We start from the raw sequence: 20,296 nt of genomic DNA on the forward strand, positions 1-20,296 counted from the left end.
TATGAAGTTGGGGATACACGCGTTATGCTTCTTGATCATCGAAGATGGATTTAATGTGAGCATTTTTCTCCAATAAACAGATCACTTGCATAAACACATTTGTTTTAGGCATTCTAGTTAATTTGGCAATGTGAAACCAAAATACAGTATTAAAAAAAGAAACGAACACCGATTCGAACTAAAGGTCAGAACCATGTGACAACGCCCTTACAAACCGGCTGCGCGCGTGTGCGCCATCGTGCAAAAATGTATTTTGTCCCCAAACGCGATCACCACACGCAGGTTAAAATATCAAAATAAACTCTGAACCAATTATATTAATTTGGGGGCAGGTCAAAAAGCATTAAACATGTATGGCAATTTAGCTAGCTAGCTTTGCACTTGCTAGCTAATTTGTCTTATTTAGCTAGCTTGCACTTGCTAGCTAATGTCTTATTTAGCTAGCTAATTTGTCCTGGGATATAAACACTGAGATGTTATTTTACCTGAAACGCACAAGGTCCTCTACTACACCAATTAATCCACACATAAAACGGTCAACAGAATCGTTTCTAGTCGTCTCTCCTCCTTCCAGGCCTTTTCTTCTCTTGACTTTATATTGCGATTGGCAACTTTCATAAATTAGGTGCATTACCGCCACCGACCTAGTTCGTCTTTCAGTCACCCACGTGGGTATAACCAATGAGGAGATGGCACGTGGGTACCTGCTTCTATAAACCAATGAGGAGATGGGAGAGGCAGGACCTGCAGCGCGATCTGCGTCACAAATAGAACTGACTTCTATTTTAGCCCTTGGCAATGCAGACACTCGTTGGCATGCGTGAGCAGTGTGTGGTGCAATAATTGAATAATATAGACTTCAACATTTATTTTGCAACCAGCCTGTTACAGTTGCATTGACAAACCCATTAGCTGACTAGAACGGCTCCTCTTCAAACTGGTTTAAGAAGAAAAATATGGGACGACTTTTTAAGTAGCACTCACACTCTGAAATATTAATGCAGTCAGAGTTTAGAGTAATCCATTTAAATCACAACACAATGCCTATGACAGGCGGGAGGAAGGAAGTCAGCCAGCCAGCTCATGCTCCTCTGTGGCTCACCATGGAGCAGAGCAGCGCTGGATCAACCACTAATGATATGTAAAGTACGATTTGCATGTCCTCTTTGAAATGCGTCTGGTCTCTAATTCAGGCCGGCCCAGTCACACTGCGTTCAGTGTACTGAGAGAGATGTTTAATTACCCTGCTCTGCTGTATGAGATGATGATGATCTCTAGCTCTAACACACAGGGAAATAAATGACCATATTCCTGTTCACTGAGCCTACTGTACAGCCATATACAGCAAGGCACACACACACGTTCATATTACACAGTACACACAGACGGGTGTACACACGCTCGGTCACACTCGTGCATACACTCTAGCACGCGTAGTTACAACCCACTTCACAGATCACGGGTACCAAGAAGCCCCGTCATCGTACTCATAAGTCAAGTGCATGCACTCGATTTCCTGATTGATCCAGTGCCACACACACGCACGCACACAATCTCTCTCCCTCTGCACTGGGCTCGTCTTTCTTTTCTCTAAGCTGTTTGATGGTCATTGTCTGGCAGGCACTGCAACCAGAGAATAGCTCCAGTACTAAATATACAGCTGCTCTCTTATTTAAACATGCACGCATAGGAGGCTATATGGAGGGTCTTAGTTTGTTTGTTTGTTGACTTATAATGCAATGTAGGCTAGGCTATTATCCTACATACCTGTAAGCCCCATGGCCTTCCTAGATAGGAAGGTAGGTAGGCCTAGGGGTTGCATTTATCCATTTCAACCGTTATAGGCCTACCAGTGACCCTACTCTATGGGCTGAAATGTTAGCCATGGCTGGAAAGTTTTCACTCATTCATTTTATTTTGGATGTAGGGGAGGTCTAAGCTGTACATCCATGCTGACTCTCAGAGCTATATTCAGGACTGGCTCTTGGCTCTGGATACTGTACGCTCCAGCAGTTTAGTCGAGAGACACACTCAAGGCACACACACACCGTCTCTCCCCACACACACTTTTACTAAGAGAGTGTTGTTATGCTCTGCGTCAAGGGGTAAGCGGACCTGAATTGACCGGTATTGATTGGCACTGTATTGTCAGACAGTAATGGGGCTCCCCCTCAGGACATTTAGTGGTGTCTGACCCCATCACCCATCTCAGTGCAATCAACCTCACTAGGGTTGGGCGACATTACGGTAGTGTCGACGATGAGTGACAACCAGCGCTGCAGGTGACGACATCGTGACGTGACAGACGATGGTTTAGCTTGTTTTAACTTGACGAGCCGCGCTGTAATGAACCGAGTCGCACAGCAGGGCAGCACACGTGAAAATTCAGAGTAATTAGCCTATTCCCTAATTATTATTATTATTATTATTATTATTGTTTTTCGCAATACTGTATCGTCCCGGCTGTATTAGGCTGTGCGGAGAATTACAACAAAGCAGTGCAAAATATCCATTCATAAAATATTGTTTCTCCTGTCGGAAGACCGGTAGCCTTCACATGTTTTTGTCAGCCAATCAGAGCGCCACTACAGTCAGACTCTCCATGTGTAGCAAGTGAAGTGAGAGCTCACTAATGCAACGCAAGATGTAATTAAAATGACAGAATTAAACGTTGGCGAAGTGAGAAAGACGAGCAACTAACAGGTAGACTATTGTTTATTCTGAATGGAGTTGGGGGGGGGAAAGCGCAGCATCATGTATACTCAATAGGCTTGCTAGATAGCTAGCTGGCTACGTTAGCTTAGCTAGCCTCTCTAGGCTACTTGGACTTAATGGAGGGTAAATCCATTTGAATTCAATCACTTTTTTTGACAGCGTCCTTTTTGATTTGATCAAAACTTTCCATACATGCCCATGGAAGAAGTGGTCAGAGTCACTTTTTTGACCAGAACATTCAGGAGATAAAGGTGCTCATAGTTGACCCACTTTGCATACCCTGCCATACCATGACACATACCGTGATCCACCTCTACGCAGACGACACCATTCTGTATACTTCTGGCCCTTCTTTGGACACTGTTAACAACCCTCCAGGCGAGCTTCAATGCCATACAACTCTCCTTCCGTGGCCTCCAACTGCTCTTAAATACAAGTAAAACTAAATGCATGCTCTTCAACCGATCGCTGCCTGCACCTGCCCACCCGTCCAGCATCACTACTCTGGACAGTTCTGACTTAGAATATGTGGACAACTGCAAATACCTTGGTGTCTGGTTAGACTGTAAGCTCTCCTTCCAGACTCGCATCAAACATCTCCAATCCAAAGTTAAATCTAGAATTGGCTTCCTATTTCGCAACAAGGCATCATTCACTCATGCTGCCAAACATACCCTCGTACAACTGACCATACTACCGATCCTCGACTTCGGCGATGTCATTTACAAAATAGCCTCCAATACCCTACTCAATAAACTGGATGCAGTCTATCACAGTGCCATCTGCTTTGTCACTAAAGCCCCATACACTACCCACCACTGCGACCTGTACGCTCTCGTTGGCTGGCCCTCGCTTCATACTCGTCGCCAAACCCACTGGCTCCAGGTCATCTGCAAGACCCTGCTAGGTAAAGTCCCCCCTTATCTCCGCTCACTGGTCACCATAGCAGCACCCACCTGTAGCACGCGCTCCAGCAGGTATATCTCTCTGGTCACCCCCAAAGCCAATTCCGCTGGCCGTCTCTCCTTACAGTTCTCTGCTGCCAATGACTGGAACGAACTACAAAAATCTCTGAAAGTGGAAACACTTATTTCCCTCACTAGCTTTAAGCACCAGCTGTCAGAGCAGCTCACAGATCACTGCACCTGTACATAGCCCATCTATAAATTAGCCCATACAACTACGTCTTCCCCTACTGTATATATTTATTTTATTTATTTTGCTCCTTTGCGCCCCATTATTTATATTTCTACTTTCTCCACTGCAAATCTACCATTCCAGTGTTTTACTTGCTATATTGTATTTACTTTGCCACCATGGCCTTTTTTGCCTTTACCTCCCTTATCTCACCTCATTTGCTTACATTCTATATAGACTTGTTTTTCTACTGTATTATTGACTGTATGTTTTTACTCCATGTGTAACTCTGTGTTGTTGTATGTGTCGAACTGCTTTGCTTCATCTTGGCCAGGTCGCAATTGTAAATGAGAACTTGTTCTCAACTTGCCTATCTGGTTAAATAAAGGTGAAATAAAAAACATCCATATCTTCATCACTGGAAAAGATATAAACGGTTGCGTTTGATAGAATTTAATAGTTTAAAAACAGGGTTGCTAAACTATTTTATAATTTCTTGAAATAAATGTACAAAAAAATGACAAACAACTTATCCAACAATTTCTGAATCTTATTTTTTTTTTGCATATTCGTATATGTTGTGGCATAGACCCTATTTTATGTCATGTGAGGTTTTTGTGTGGTGTCTGCCATCGGTTGAGACACAACATACTCTTGAATACAGAGTATGTATTCAAGAGTGTTATTTCAATTTTAAGTCCATTCTATTTATTCTATTTCTATCACTTCAGACCACTGCAATTTAGCCGGTACGCCATTAAATAAAAAAATGTTTTGCGAATTACTACCACAAAGATGGCCTCTGGTCCACCCACCGTTAACTGAAATGGTCTTGTCTATTCTATTATCTATGATTTCAATAGGTTTCCTATGAAGGGTTGACAGTATAATTTAAAACAAAAGATATTCCTGTTCTCTGATGTGTGGACCTCCAACCATCTTTGTGGTACCGTTTTTGAAAGTTTCAATTTTAAATTCGATTCCCATTTTTGTACATTTATTAGCCAAACCACAACACCCAGCCTGTATTCAAGAGCATGTTTCAACCGATGGCAGGCACAACGTGAACAACTCAGATCTAAAATAGGGTCTGATCTGCAACGTGTACGCACACGCCACCCATTCCTCTTTGCTCCATGTACGCGCTACACAGCCACAGAAGCACACCTGTCACACACTGAAGCTGCATCCACCTGGAAGGATATGAGAAAATATTTGCCTCCAAGTAGACTCTGCCCATTTCAACAACATGATCTTTTGTCCAGTTGTAGAATGTGATTACACGGTATAGCCGAATGGTGGTTATTTGAGGGTTTTGTTTCCCCCCCCCCATTTATTGTAATGTTTTTGATTAGCCAATATGTATACCACAGTGTTTTATGAGTACAAAAGTTGACATTGCCCAACCGTTAAACCCTCACCCCGTCCTCCCCCAGCCCTCACCCATATTTGATCACCCAACCCTCATGAATACCCTTTTTTACTGAGCAACCCAACACCCTTTTTTAGTAAGCCTACATCAACCCTGTTCCTCATCCCACTACACTGTAGCCTACCCTCGGCTTTCCCCCAGTCCGACAACCTCCACCGACAAAAACACACACACTCACACACCAACCTCACATGCACTGGCACTACCACTTTGAGTGTAATAGTTACCTGGCTCACCCTGTTGCTGCTGCTGTCGTATTGTTCAGGAGAACATTCCGGTGCACACGGAAGAGTAAATCAGGAAGTACAGAGGGGCAGGGTCGGGGAGGATCAAGGATACAGCGGGATAGTCATCAAGGTCAAGATAAGAGGGCGAGTGAGGGAAATGCACACAACCGAGCAACACGGGAAGAAAAGGGGGAAAGAGAGAGGGAAGGAAGAAATACGTCCGCATGCTTCCCAGCTGAAACAGTTTGGAACTGTTTGTGCTTATATTATGGCGCCATTTTGTGAGAATTTTGTTAATTTTGGACTTCGTTAAGGGTTTTTTCGGGCTGTTCGGGCGCACACGCCAAACGATTGAGGCGGGCCGAAGTCGGTAGCCGAAGTCGACGACCCTTCGTCGGTGATTGGTCAACAGTAGAGATTCTTCAATTAAGTCTTTGTTGTCATTCAATGAGAGACGACTCGTTTTCTTGCACATTCTTTCATTGAAAAATACTGGTATTATCGCCGCTTTTTTTCAGGTTTTCCAAGCGAAGGTCTTTTAAGGGAGTATGCGAACACACTTGTTCGGTTCGCCGAGCCGACTTCGAACTAAATCATGTCGAGGCCTTAAGAGGGCGGAAGAAAGAGGGACAGGGAAAGGCAGAAAGAGGGAGAGAAATGCCAGAGGATGCTGCCTGATAGGATTTATCTGTTCAATAAAAGTTTCGCTTGACTTCAGTATAAAGTCTGACGTGTATAGTGTCGTAGCTACACGACGAGGTAAATTAACAGAGGCTTTATAGCGGAGTTTTATCTGTGGAGGATCAGAAGATCTTAATTGTCAGCTCTTTTGGTTTCTAATTAATGAATGGTGTAGAGAGAACTAGTGAGTTTGTCTATTTAGGAGACTGTGGCGTGTGCCACTGAGTGTTTGGATGTAGGACGTGTGTGTGTGTGTGTGTGTGTGTGTGTGTGTGTGTGTGTTTGTAAGACAGACAAGAGTCCCTGGCATCCACATTCCTCCTCACATACAATAGACTCACTGCTGGCCTGATGAGCCTGGAACTTACAGCAGCTACACACACACACCCCACTCTGCCAGACTGTACACACTCATAACGCCTCCTCACACATTTTCCATCCCTATCAGAGCTCAGTCAGCTACTTGGAATGTTATTACTGGTTAACAATTAAACCTTCTGAATCTGCTAAAGTAAAGCGTTCTTCTCAATTGTGGAAGCAGTAGTTTTCCTCTGGATACCTGGAGCCTTTGTTAGGGTTCTCTCTGATGTTTCACTCAAAATGTCACCCTTTGAACTTTAAAAAAAGAAAAGAGAAAAAAAATAGAGGTAGTTATCTCACCGATTTACCTAATAACAGAGAACAAGTGGTTCTAACTTCTCCCATTTGTTCCTCTTGTGTTCCAGGCAGCAGAGCTGTGATCGAGACACTTTCCCTGCCTCATTGACCACCTCTGCTCACCTGTGAGTCAACACACACGCACGGACCACACCCGATTCACTTGCACTGCTGAAGGTCTGGACGTGGTAGGCTAAATGAGTAACAGCAACGTGTGTGCGCACGAATGCGTTATCAAATAACACTGTTATTCTACAGCGGCAGGGCGATAAGTGGTTGGCTGTAAAAGTGAAGGAATGTCATGGAAAGTATGTTGCGTGCTTGTCCTGATCTACAGAGTTGTATTGCCGTCAGATGACATCTTGAAAGACCGGTTCAATACTCCGTGAAACGCCCCACCTCCCACCTGTAGAGTTTGGGGGTTCATTTGCATAGCCGACACGGGACGCTTTAGAATGATTTGCATCTGCCTCTATGCGTCTGTTTGTTGTAGCCTAAAAGTTGACAGCATTTTTATGTGGTTCTACTCTCATTGAGAGATTGCATGTGGGTGTAAGTGTGTATGTTCGCACATGTACCCATTTGGGATACTGAAAGTCTTCTGTGCGACCATCCTTAGCCTTGGGGCATCACCGATCCTCTCTTTGTTATATAACAGTTATGTTATGTAACAGTGTGTTATCAATGTTCACCCCCCTGGCTGTTAAGGGGTGTGTTTGTTGTCTGACTGTGTCATAGGCCCTGTTCCCACTGCGAGCGATGGAGAGGCGGAGGAGCGGAGGAGCGAAAGCGCTTTCTACTTTTCAGTTCTCATTCTTGGTCGGCAGATTAAATTGACCGTAAATATCACGGTGGCCACTAACTAGCTAGTAAGCCCCAAGCTATTTAACAGTCCAAGCAACTTTTCGTCTAAAACATATTACACACTTGAATAATGCAACAATTGACAAGCACGTGCTGAAAAAAGGTTTATTTTCTCATATGTACGCATTCAATTAGCTGAAAATACACAGCTAACTCGTTAGCTAGCTATCTAGCAAACAACATTCTTCATGATCAAGTAACGTTAGCATAGCAATAATGAACGTTTACCCCTCCCATATGAATAAAAGTACAGTAACTTTATCATACAGTATCATTCATATTATAATATAGGCTTCACAGCTAGGTAACATTAGCTAGTTAGCTAGCTAAACCAAAGTATTTCTGTATCCTCCTCGCATCAACGTGCTCTTAGGCTTACGCTAGCGTGTTAGACTTACGTTAGAACAAACCAGGCTTCATTTTATTCATATCATGGAAGTCATATGAGGTAAAAGCATATTGTGACTGAAAAAGTCGCTAATTCCTTGTGGGATTGCTTCTTCCCTGGATGTCCGTGGCTCAGTGCAGTCAAGCAGCAACAATTTCAGAATGTAACCGGTTGTTTCTACAATTTCAGGGAGAAAATGGAGGGTATTTTTGCGAGAAGTCCAGTTTTTTTCTCTGATCTTGCCTCTGCCTCTTATGAAAGGGATCGACATTTATCCATATAGAATCGCTAGGGACCTCACGGTACGATATTATCACGATACTTAGCTGTCGATGCGATATGTATTGCGATTCTCACGACTCTATATGTATTGCAAATCAATACTGTGATTTTATTGCAATTTCATGTTCCAAACATATTGCTCACCATATGTCTGCTGCAGAGGGACACGAGAGAGCCATGAGAAAACGGGTGTTGATCAGTCATGGAAATAAAAGTGCTGAAAACTAATTGGCTCCCTATTTAAAACGAAGATGGAGAACAAGCTATGAAGGAAAAATGCTGGAGTTTTGGTACAGCCAACCAGCGCGATATTAATATATTGTAAAAAATAATATCATGATATGTAACTATCGATTTCCCCCCTCCACTAACGATCAATGTTCCTAATGCGGTCTGAATCAAAGTCCAGTACTGTGTCTGAATCCACTGTAGTCCTACTAGGCTACATCACAGACTTTTCGAGGTAGTAATGCAGTTGACTGCTATTAGCGTTCCCCCTGTTCTCTAAAGTGGCTGCCTACCCCAGGGGAAAGGCCCAGCGCCAGATTGCACCACAGCAGTAGATTCAAGTTGTAGTAAATTGAAGTCGCTGCAAAGGTCTTAGTGAAGTTATGATGAATACTTTATTTGCATAGCTGATTCTGATTGGGGTTGAAAGTACCGCTGCTCAGCATGACGACCTCTGGTCACGCTTTAGAAATGAGCTGTAACAGTAAGCCTCATGAAAGCTGAATCAATGGTGTGTAGGTGAGGGTTCATCTCATCCACTCAGAGAGGGGAGAAGTTCAGATGTCGCATTGCCGTGTGCGGATGTGTAAACCTTACTACCTTCTAATGTTATAAATGTAAGGACTTCTGTAAGTCTATGTCATGGTTAGAGACCTTCACCGTATCTCCGCCTCGCGTCGCAACAGCTCCCCAAACTTCCACTGCCCTTCACCCTACTTCAGATCCCAGGCAACCAAGTGGAGAAGGAGAAATAATCTAGTTTGCCCCTCATTCCCCACCCATGCACCCTTCTCATATGCATGTGCGCGCAATGCAAATGCGTTTTCGCAGTGCACGTGTCTGTCGGCACGCATGCGTGGCTGTATGTGTATCGCTCGCTGCCCATGCTTCTCCTCCAGGCTAGCGTTCTGTCTGAATGACAGAGTAGACCACAGCAGTGACAGTAGAGGTTATCGGGGATAGAGTGCAAAACAATGTCACAGGAAATCAATGGAGACCGTCACAGCAGGGCCAGGAGAGGCAGCACAGAGACCCTGATCCCGACAAGACCTGTCACTGCCAGGTTCAGTAGGGAAGCACAGCAGACCTGCAGGACACGCCAAGACACGGGGGATAAACAAGGGCTGCAGTGTGTGCGCAAGGTTTTCCAAGCCTCCACTTCAGCTCGAACGTTGCAGCCCTCCAGTCGGAGCTGTGGTCAGGTTGCAGGGAAAGCCAGTGGAGTGAGATCGGAGAGACGGGTCATCCTGGAATAGCTTGAGACAGACTCACCACAGGAACCCTTCAACAACCAGAGGATAATCGAGCTGAACTTTCTGCATCGATACCCAATCACACTGAAGCGACAGTAAGGTCCTAGTCATCTCCACCACTCACTAATCATCTATTCATTATCAGGTCACAGTTTTCACTCGTTACAACAATTCTGTCTCCTAATAAGGATAAAGGACGCTAACATTTTGGCAAACTGTTTGGCTACATTTATTTCGGCACTTAATTCTCGTCTCCATGTATGTTCTACCCCGGCCCTGGGGGTTGTATATGAAGACCACCAAGCCCTGTCTCTTTTGTAGTTTATAAATACCAGGGCTGGTAATCATAAAGCGTCTCAGAGTAGGAATGCTGATCTAGGATCAGGTCCCCCTTGTCGACATCATTTATTAAATAAAACCTAAAACTGTTCATAGGTCAGCACTCCTACTCAGACGTTTTATGAATACGGACCCAAGCCCTGTATGTCTGAGCTGTGGTCCCAGGGAGCAGGGTTGTCGTCCTGTCAGGGTGTGTTGTCCCACAGTGCTGTGATGTGACGCCTCGTCGCTGCCGGCTGTCTGCCAGTCATACAGTATGTATCACCATCTGCTCCCGACACAACCGACTACGCCATCTTACCGTCACCACAGCTAATATTAGACTATTCATGTTATATTACTGTAGGATCCCTCCTCGGGTCACTCACCACTGCCTGCCACCCTCTCAAGTTGTCACTCTCGTCTTTTGTACAGCTTAGCCTACATTTGAGTAGACCTAAGAGTAGTAAGGTCATGGATTTTGTGTGTGGGCCTTTGTGTCTTTGATCAAAGTGTCTAAAAACACCTGCTGTTGTGTATGGGTTTCTCACATCTGTCCAAATGTGTATTCCACGTGTTATATAATTAAGCAATAAGGCCTGGGTGGGTGTGTTATATGGCCAATATACCACGGCTAAGGACTGCTCATACGCACGACGCAACGCAGAGTGCCTGGATACAGCCCTTAGCCGTGGTATATTGGTCATATATCACAAACCCCAGAGGTGCCTTATTGCCATTATAAACTGGTTACCGATGTAATGCCACTCCCCCCTCGGGCCTTATTGCTTAATTATATCACAATTCTATGCGTAGGCTACCTCTTTATCTCAAATGCATTATTGTCCTGCGAGGCGGTCTGTTCCACAAGTGACTTTTTCTTGATCTTGGTCACTTGGCATTGTCACGATACATTAACAACAGCACTCTCCATCTGGAGCACGCGTCGTTGTGTACAGTCATGTCTCTGGTAGCTGTAGCTCTCTCGTTGCTCTCTCTGTGATTATGACGAGTGAGATGTGTAATTACCAGCTCCAGTTTGCGTTGTGTGGGCCAGGGCTGCGCGGTGCGCAGGCACGCCGAGAGGGAGGTGGCGGTGGAAGCATCTTCAGAGGCCTAACTAATTGCTCTGGGAGTAATTAAAAGGCATTCAATTCCTGCTTTACGTCTTCTGTAGTTGGGGCCAGCGCTGTGTCTGCCTGGGGGCCTCAAAGCCCTTCATGTTCCTGTGGCTCCTATGTTTCCTATGGCACTTGCCATTTTCTGCCTCCCCTACTTATCTCTATTTAGCTCTTCCCATTTGTTTGGGGATTAAACTCATCCCTTTCACCCATGTGTGCCATCCTCTGTGCCTTGGGTTGCAATGTGTCTGTCTGGAGGACCTTTCTTGCACCTCATATTTTGGGCTGTGGCGACTCATCTCTTTCAGTTTTGGAACTGTGAAGGCTAGCAAAGACATCAAATAGCATTGCACCTTTAGTTCGAATTGGAGATGTATCGGTGCACGGCATAACAAGATGTGTTTGCCAAACACGTCTCGTATAGTTGTGTGGCTGTGGTAGTCTGTCTGTCCTCCCTCCAGCTTTTGCGTAGTAGTTTTGGCCCAGTTCTACTGTGTCTGTCGGCCTTGGCTCGGTGTTGTGGACACCCGAGAGACATGACAGAACTCCCACTCTCTCCTGACGGCCGTTCAGCTGAATAAAGGGCACTTTCTCAGGGTGCTGCAGCTGGAGCCTATCTGGGATTGGGACTGATAGCGTATCGCGGCCGCCACGCCGAATAAGGAAAGACTTTGTGTCGTAGCAACAGGACCCTTGGAATCGCCTCTATTTCCCCCAAAACATAAGACATGATACATTTGTGAGGTCATCCTTATTCTCAGCTGACATTTATTTCCCCTTTTTTTTCCGCTGTGAATGAGTTTTGTACATGGTGTGTGTATGTGTGTGTACTACTGTTTTATGCCAAACGTGAATCACAGAGGATTGTGCTGAGCGTACACAAGTGTCATTCACTCTCTGCCTTGTGAGATGTAACGCTCAATGTTATGATAGAATGATGAATAGAAACTCTGTGGCAAGGATTACGATCCTCACGAAACATCCTTTCCCTCGTACCAGCAGCTAACATCATTAAACAGTGTCAGACTGAGAAATGGCCTGGATCATACGTTTACTGGAGACGGATGTCGGGATGGAATGAGAACGGGGATTGACGGATCATAAGCCTGAGTGGAGAGAGACCGAAACCGATAGGGACGAGGCGATGGAAGAGAGGAGAGAGCGTTTGAGCGGGCGAAGAGACTGAATAAAATGGAGATGGATTAGCCGAGGTAGAGGGACACATAAAAAGAGAGCGAGTTAAACATTAGAGCGAGAGTTTGAACGGTGAAGAGAAGACCCTGAATAAAGTAGTGGTAGATTAGGAGTCTAGGGAGGCTTTTTATAGCGACAGGGCGGTGGTGAAGCCTGATTCTTTGTGACTGTCATATTAAGGCGAGTCCTCGTGGTTCAGCGAACACGTTCCTGCTCTCTTCCTCCTCCCCGTCTCTCAGCTCGTCGCTCTCTCTCACTTTACGTCCTCTCCCCCTCTCTCCTCAATTTTCTATTCACCCTTCCCTTCCTTAGCTGAGTATGAAGTAGCCTAGTTGTGTGCATCCTCGTTTCTCTCTGAAGACGACATAGCGAGGGAGGGTGAGAATGGACAGAAGGAGGGGGTAGAGTAGGGTTGGGCGATATTACGATAGTATCTGATATCGAAGATGATTGACAGCCATCGTCGATGGTGACGACATCATGATGTGACAGACTACGTATAGGCTATTTCAACTTGACTGTTACCGGGTAACCCGCAGCAGGGCCATGCCAAGTGGCCTATTCCTTTGGTATAGCCTGCATAACATATTATCAATAAATGTGTTGTAAACAAATTTACATAATGCAGGAGAACAATGCAGAGAGAGTTGAGATTTTCACCAAAGCAGCGCAAAAATGTCGTCAGAAAAATATATATTTTTTTTCTCTCAATTTAGGATGATCTATTCTAAGTCATTTAGCCCAAACCTATTTTATTTTTTTATAGCAGACACTCCGGGGACTTAATTATTTTAAGACACCTTTTTTTCTCTCTCTCCATTTTACATAAATATGACATTTAGTTTTTACGCATTTTCTCCTGCCAACCAAACCTAACCACTGCTTGGTATGGCAACTGCACCGCCCTCGATCGCATGGCGCTGCAATGGCCCTTCTATTTTATTGTTGTGCTGTCAATTCACACTCTCTATGTACACTCTACACACTCACTCACTCACACTGACACGCCAACACACATGCACACTTAATTTGCTCACACACTCAACGCACACACATTCATACTGAGTCTACACACGCACACACACATACAATTATTATATACGCTGCTGCTACTCTGTTTATCATATATCCTGATGCATAGTCACTTTACCCCTATACATATCTAACCCTACCACTCCAGTATCCCTGCACTTTGTAAATATGCTATTGGCACTGACCCTGGAACTGAAAGATCAACATTTTGTTACGGCTTGGATTACATATTTGTTTCTCACCAATCTACACATTATACCCCATAATGACAAAGTGAAAACCTGTTTTTTGAAATGTTTGCACATTTATTGACAAAGAAATACAGACATCTAATTTACGTAAGTATTCACACCACTGAGTCAATACTTTTGTAGAAGCTCCTTTGGCAGCGATTACAGCTGTGAGTCTTTCTGGGTAAGTATCTAAGAGCTTTCCACATCTGGATTGTGCAACATTTGCCCATTATTCTCCTCAAAATTCTTCAAGCTCTGTCAAGTTTGTTTTTGATCATTGCTAGACAACAATTTTCAGGTCTTGCCATAGATTGTCAAGTAAATTTAACTTGACAGTAACTCGGCCACTCAGGAACATTCACCGTCTTCTTGGTAAGCAACTCCAGTGTAGATTTGGATTGTGTTTTAGGTTATTGTCCTGCTGAAAGGTGAATTCATCTCTGTGTCTGATGGAAAGCAGAATGAACAAGGTTTTCCTCTGTTATTATGCCTGTGCTTAGCACCATTCCATTTATTTTTTATCCTGAAATATTTAACGATTACAAGCATACCCATAACATGATGCAGCCACCACTATGCTTGAAAATGTTGAGTGCGTGTTCTATTGGATTTGCCCCAAACATAACACTTTGTGTTCAGGACAAAAAGTTAATTGTTTGCCACATTTTTTTGCAGTATTACTTTAGTGCCTTGTTGCAAACAGGATGCATGTTTTGGAATATTTGTATTCTGTACAGGCTTCCTTATTTTCACTCTGTCAGTTAGATTATTATTGTGGTGTAACTGCAATGTTGTTGATCCATCCTCAGTTTTCTGATGGCCTCATGATGAAATCCCTGAGCAGTTTTCTTCATCTCCGGGAACTGAGTTAGAAAGGACTAGGGCTGTTATTGTGACCGTATTAGTGCCACACCGGCAGTCAAATTCCAGGTGGCCGTTTAGTCACGGTAATTAGGCTCCTCCAAGCTCTGATGCAGCTGATGGTCATTAGTAGCCTACCAAACTTGCTAATTGCCTGGTACTCAGCACTCTATTGTCCCTCTCATCAATGCAAATGCTTTCGGAAATCAAACACTTAGAGCCCATGAACTCATGTTGCTCAACATTTCTATAGGCTATACTATGCAATTGAGTGAGAACAGAGTTTTGATGGCCTCTATTAAAAAGAGGAGGATACCATCAGTGTTCTATAGGCTAGGCCTACTATATTTAACCTCTAGGGTCGGCGGGACGAAATCGTCCCACCTACTCAACAGCCAGTTGAATCCCGTGGCGCGTTATTCAAATACCTTAGAAATGCTATTACTTCAATTTCTCAAACATATGACTATTTTACACCATTTTAAAGACAAGACTCTCGTTAATCTAACCACACTGTCCGATTTCAAAAAGGCTTTACAACGAAAGCAAAACATTACATTATTTCAGCAGAGTACCCAGCCAGAAATAATCAGACACCCATTTTTCAAGCTAGCATATAATGTCACATAAACCCAAACCACAGCTAAATGCAGCACTAACCTTTGATGATCTTCATCAGATGACAACCCTAGGACATTGTTATACAATACATGCATGTTTTGTTCAATCAAGTTCATATTTATATCAAAAAACAGCTTTTTACATTAGCATGTGACTAGCATGTGACTTCCATTCCCACCGAACACTGCCAGTGAATTTACTAAATTACTCACGATAAACGTTCACAAAAAGCATAACAATTATTTTAAGAATTATAGATACAGAACTCCTCTATGCACTCGCTATGTCCGATTTTAAAATAGCTTTTCGGTGAAAGCACATTTTGCAATATTCTCAGTAGATAGCCCGGCATCACAGGGCTAGCTATTTAGACACCCACCAAGTTTAGCACTCACCAAAATCAGCTTTACTATAAGAAAAATGTTATTACCTTTGCTGTCTTCGTCAGAATGCACTCCCAGGACTTCTACTTTAATAACAAATGTTGGTTTGGTTCAAAATAATCCATAGTTATGTTCAAATATCCTCTGTTTTGTTCGTGCGTTCAAGACACTATCCGAATGGTAAAGAAGGGTGACGCGCCCGACGCATTTCGTGACAAAAAATTTCTAAATATTCCATTACCGTACTTCGAAGCATGTCAACCGCTGTTTAAAATCAATTTTTATGCAATTTTTCTCGTAAAAAAGCGATAATATTCCGACCGGGAATCTGTGTTTAGGTTCAAAGACGAAAGAAAATAAAAACATGGGGTCGACTCGTGCACGCGCCTCAGCCCATTGTCCTCTGATAGAGCACTTGCCAAAAGCGCTAATGTTTTTCAGCCAGTGGCTGGAATTACATCATTCAGCTTTTTCCCGCCTTCTGAGAGCCTATGGGAGCCGTAGGAAGTGTCACGTTACAGCAAAGATCCTCAGTCTTAAATAAACAGAGTCAAGAAGCTCAAGGAATGGTCAGAGAGGGCACTTCCTGTACAGAATCTTCTCAGGTTTTTGCCTGCCATATGAGTTCTGTTATACTCACAGACACCATTCAAACAGTTTTAGAAACTTTAGGGTGTTTTCTATCCAAAGCCAATAATTATATGCATATTCTAGTTTCTGGGCAGTAGTAATAACCAGATTAAATCGGGTACGTTTTTTTATCCGGTCGTGTAACAGGTTAACAACTTTCCTAATATTAAGCACATTGCTTCAGTTTACAACAGGCGTATAGCCTACTTGGCTGGCATGAAAATGGACCACGGGAAAAGCGTCCTCCATTCGCTATTTAACTGTATAGATGACATGTATTTTTTTTCCCTATGCCCCTGTTTCGATACAGGTGCATGATAATGGTCCATTCAGCAACCATCACTCATGTGTTCCAGGTGCATGTTGTGTTAGCTAATCCAAGTTTATCATTTTAAAAGGCTAATTGATCATTAGAAAACCCTTTTGCAATTATGTTAGCACAGCTGAAAACTGTTGTTCTGATTTAAGAAGCAATAAAACTGGCCTTCTTTAGACTAGTTGAGTATCTGGAGGATCAGCATTTGTGGGTTCGATTGCAGACTCAAAATGGTCAGAAACAAAGTACTTCTGAAACTTGTCTGTCTATTCTTGTTCTGAGAAATTAAGGCCATTCCATGCGAGAAATTGCCAAGAAACTGAAGATCTCGCACAACGCTGTGCACTACTCCCTTCACAGAACAGTGCAAACGGGCTCTAACCAGAATAGAAAGCGAAGTGAGAGGCCCCAGTGCACAACTGACCGTGTTTGCGGTCACTTGAAGCCTACTTAGCTGAGATGCCTGTGACGGGCATTGGCTAATAATAATTATCTGAGAGAGCCATGTGAGTGAGAGGTGCTTCCGAGCACGGCAGCTGGGAGAAGGGAATTATAATTATTATATTCAGCCCAAGGGCACAACGGCCACTTTGGCTGCAAACGGCATGGATTTTTTTAGGGGGCATTACGGCCACACAAGGGGGATGCTGTTGGGAAATTCGAGGCCTGGTGAGAATATTATCAAGTGCTTGTCAAATTGTGAATGAGAGACTGATGAAGTGTGTGCAGCCTGCACAAGAGAAAACAAAGCAACTTTTTTTCAAATCATCATTAGTCGCATAATGCAGCCTTAGAATGTATTAATAATCAAAAGATATAGCCCAATGTTTGTATCACAACTAAAGTTGCATAAATAACTCAAAATTAACCTGTTAGGGCTAGGGGGCAGTATTGACACGGCCGGATAAAAAACGTACCCGATTTAATCTGGTTACTACTCCTGCCCAGTAACTAGAATATGCATATAATTATTGGCTTTGGATAGAAAACACCCTAAAGTTTCTAAAACCGTTTGAATGGTGTCTGTGAGTATAACAGAACTCATATGGCAGGCCAAAACCTGAGAAGATTCCATGCAGGAAGTGGCCTGTCTGACAAGTTGTTGTTCATCTTGGCTCTTTTTATTGAAGACTGAGGATCTTTGCTATAACGTGACACTTCCTACGGCTCTCAGAGCCAGGGAAAAAGCTGAATGATATCGAGGCAGGCTCTGGCTGAAACACATTATCGCGTTTGGCAAGTGGCCGACCAGAGTACTATGGGCTTAGGCGCGTGCCCGAGTCGACCCCATGCTTTATTTTCTTTTGTCTGTTTACCTAAACGCAGATTCCCGGTCGGAATATTATCGCTTTTTTATGAGAAAAATGGCATAAAAATTGATTTTAAACAGCGGTTGACATGCTTCGAAGTACGGTAATGGAATATTTAGAATTTTTTTGTCACGAATTGCGCCATGCTCGTCACCCTTATTTACCCTTTCGGATAGTGTCTTGAAAGCACGAACAAAACGCCGCTATTTGGATATAACAATGGATTATTTGGGACCAAACCAACATTTGTTATAAGTAGAAGTCCTGGGAGTGCATTCTGACGAAGAACAGCAAAGGTAATAACATTTTTCTTATAGTAAATCTGACTTTGGTGAGTGCTAAACTTGCTGGGTGTCTAAATAGCCCGGCATCACAGGGCTAGCTATCTACTGAGAATATTGCAAAATGTGCTTTCACCGAAAAGCTATTTTAAAATCGGACATAGCGAGTGCATAGAGGAGTTCTGTATCTATAATTCTTAAAATAATTGTTATGCTTTTTGTGAACGTTTATCGTGAGTAATTTAGTAAATTCACTGGATGTGTTCGGTGGGAATGCTAGTCACATGCTAGTCACATGCTAATGTAAAAAGCTGTTTTTTGATATAAATATGAACTTGATTGAACAAAACATGCATGTATTGTATAACATAATGTCCTAGGTGTGTCATCTGATGAAGATCAAAGGTTAGTGCTGCATTTAGCTGTGGTTTGGGTTTATGGGACATTATATGCTAGCTTGAAAAATGGGTGTCTGATTATTTCTGGCTGGGTACTCTGCTGACATAATCTAATGTTTTTCTTTCGTTGTAAAGCCTTTTTGAAATCGGACAGTGTGGTTAGATAGACGAGAGTCTTGTCTTTAAAATGGTGTAAAATAGTCATATGTTTGAAAAATTGAAGTTTTTGCATTTTTGAGGTATTTGAATAACGCGCCACGGGATTACACTGGCTGTTGAGTAGGTGGGACGCAAGCGTCCCACCTAGCCCATAGAGGTTAAGCATATAGGTGGACCTGTTTCTTGTTAACTGCTCAACACAGAATAGCTGCATGTGTGCACTTCCTTGGAAATTGTTTGGAGAAAATATCCTTTCTATTTTATTCAGCTATGTTCAATTGTATTCTTCAAACTATAAAATTATTTTGCTACGGAATTCTAAGCAAATCTTGTCTGCTAAATTAACTAGTGTAGCCCACAGCCATATGGCATAGCCATATCAGGGCCTAACATAAAGACAACTCGGACTATGATATTCTGTTCTTCAGAAATAGACTACTTTATCTTCACATCATGCTTCTTTAGACCTGTCTAAAATAGATAATGGAATTATTGTCCTGGTGTAATCTATATTATTAACATTTTAATATGTATATTTACCAAAGGTCTGCATCAGTGGCTTGTAGGCTCTGCGTGGAAGCATAGAGAACGTGTTTATGTTAATTAACGGTCAATTACCGTGAGACCGGCAGTTACTCGCTGGACAATCACCGGCCGACCAAAATGTCATGGCCGCCACAGCCCTAGGAAGGACCCCTAGTGACTGGGTGTATCGATACCCCATCCAAAGTGTAATGAATCATTTAGCTATGCTCAAAGGGATATTCAATGTCTGCCCTTGTTTGCGAGGCATTGGAAAACCTCCCTGGTCTTTGTGGTGGAATCTGTGTTTGATATTCACTGCTCGACTGAGGGACCTTACGTTTATCTGTATGTGTGGAGTACATGTTACGCATTAGTCCATGCAACTTATTATGTGACTTGTTAATTACATCTTAATTATTATCTTTATTTCAGCTTTTCATTTTTATTAATTTGTAAAAATGTAAAAACATAATTCCACTTTGACATTATGGGTTATTGTGTGTGTGTGTGTAGGTCAGTGACAACAAAATTGAATTTTAATCCATTTTAAATTCAGGCTGTAACACAACAAAATGTGGAGAAAGTCGAGGGGTGTGAATACTTTCTGTAAAGGCACTGTATGTTTATCACCCCCCCCCCGGGCTAAGTGCCAGCTGATAGAAGGAGCAAAATGAGGAAACATACAGCTGTCAGTTAAATTAGCTGAACGATTATACTGCAGCAGCAACCTGTGTGTGTGTGTGTGTGAATATCCAGTCAGATTATATATTTTCTTTATGATCAACAAGTGCTGTTCAGCTAGGATTTTAAATGGCCTAGTGCTTTCAGCATGGCTTTATGATGCAGGAGTTTGATTTGGTGTTATGAAAATTGATAGTGCGTGTGTATTGCTGCTGAATATGACACTATGATAATAACCCAGGCATTCTGAAGATTAGTTTCAACAGGAGAAATCCTCTGTCAAATCCCCTCGCCTCTCTCTTTCTTAATCATTCTCTCTCTCTCTCTCTCTCTCTCTCTCTCTCTCTCTCTCTCTCTCTCTCTCTCTCT

General features: G+C 43.0%; 1 protein-coding gene across 1 annotated transcript in view; it reads left to right on the forward strand.

The window, feature by feature from the left end:
• The window catches only part of LOC123729176 (signal-induced proliferation-associated 1-like protein 3), a 99,646-nt gene that overhangs the window by 34,243 nt on the left and 45,107 nt on the right, over nucleotides 1-20,296 (forward strand). Inside the window, exon 2 of the mRNA XM_045703378.1 lies at nucleotides 6,918-7,037. The gene's annotated coding sequence lies outside the window, so the exon portion shown is untranslated. The remainder of the gene's footprint in view (nucleotides 1-6,917; nucleotides 7,038-20,296) is intronic.

The sequence above is a fragment of the Salmo salar genome, chromosome ssa20 (genome assembly GCF_905237065.1).
Source record: "Salmo salar chromosome ssa20, Ssal_v3.1, whole genome shotgun sequence".
In the NCBI taxonomy this organism is placed as follows: Eukaryota; Metazoa; Chordata; class Actinopteri; order Salmoniformes; family Salmonidae; genus Salmo; species Salmo salar.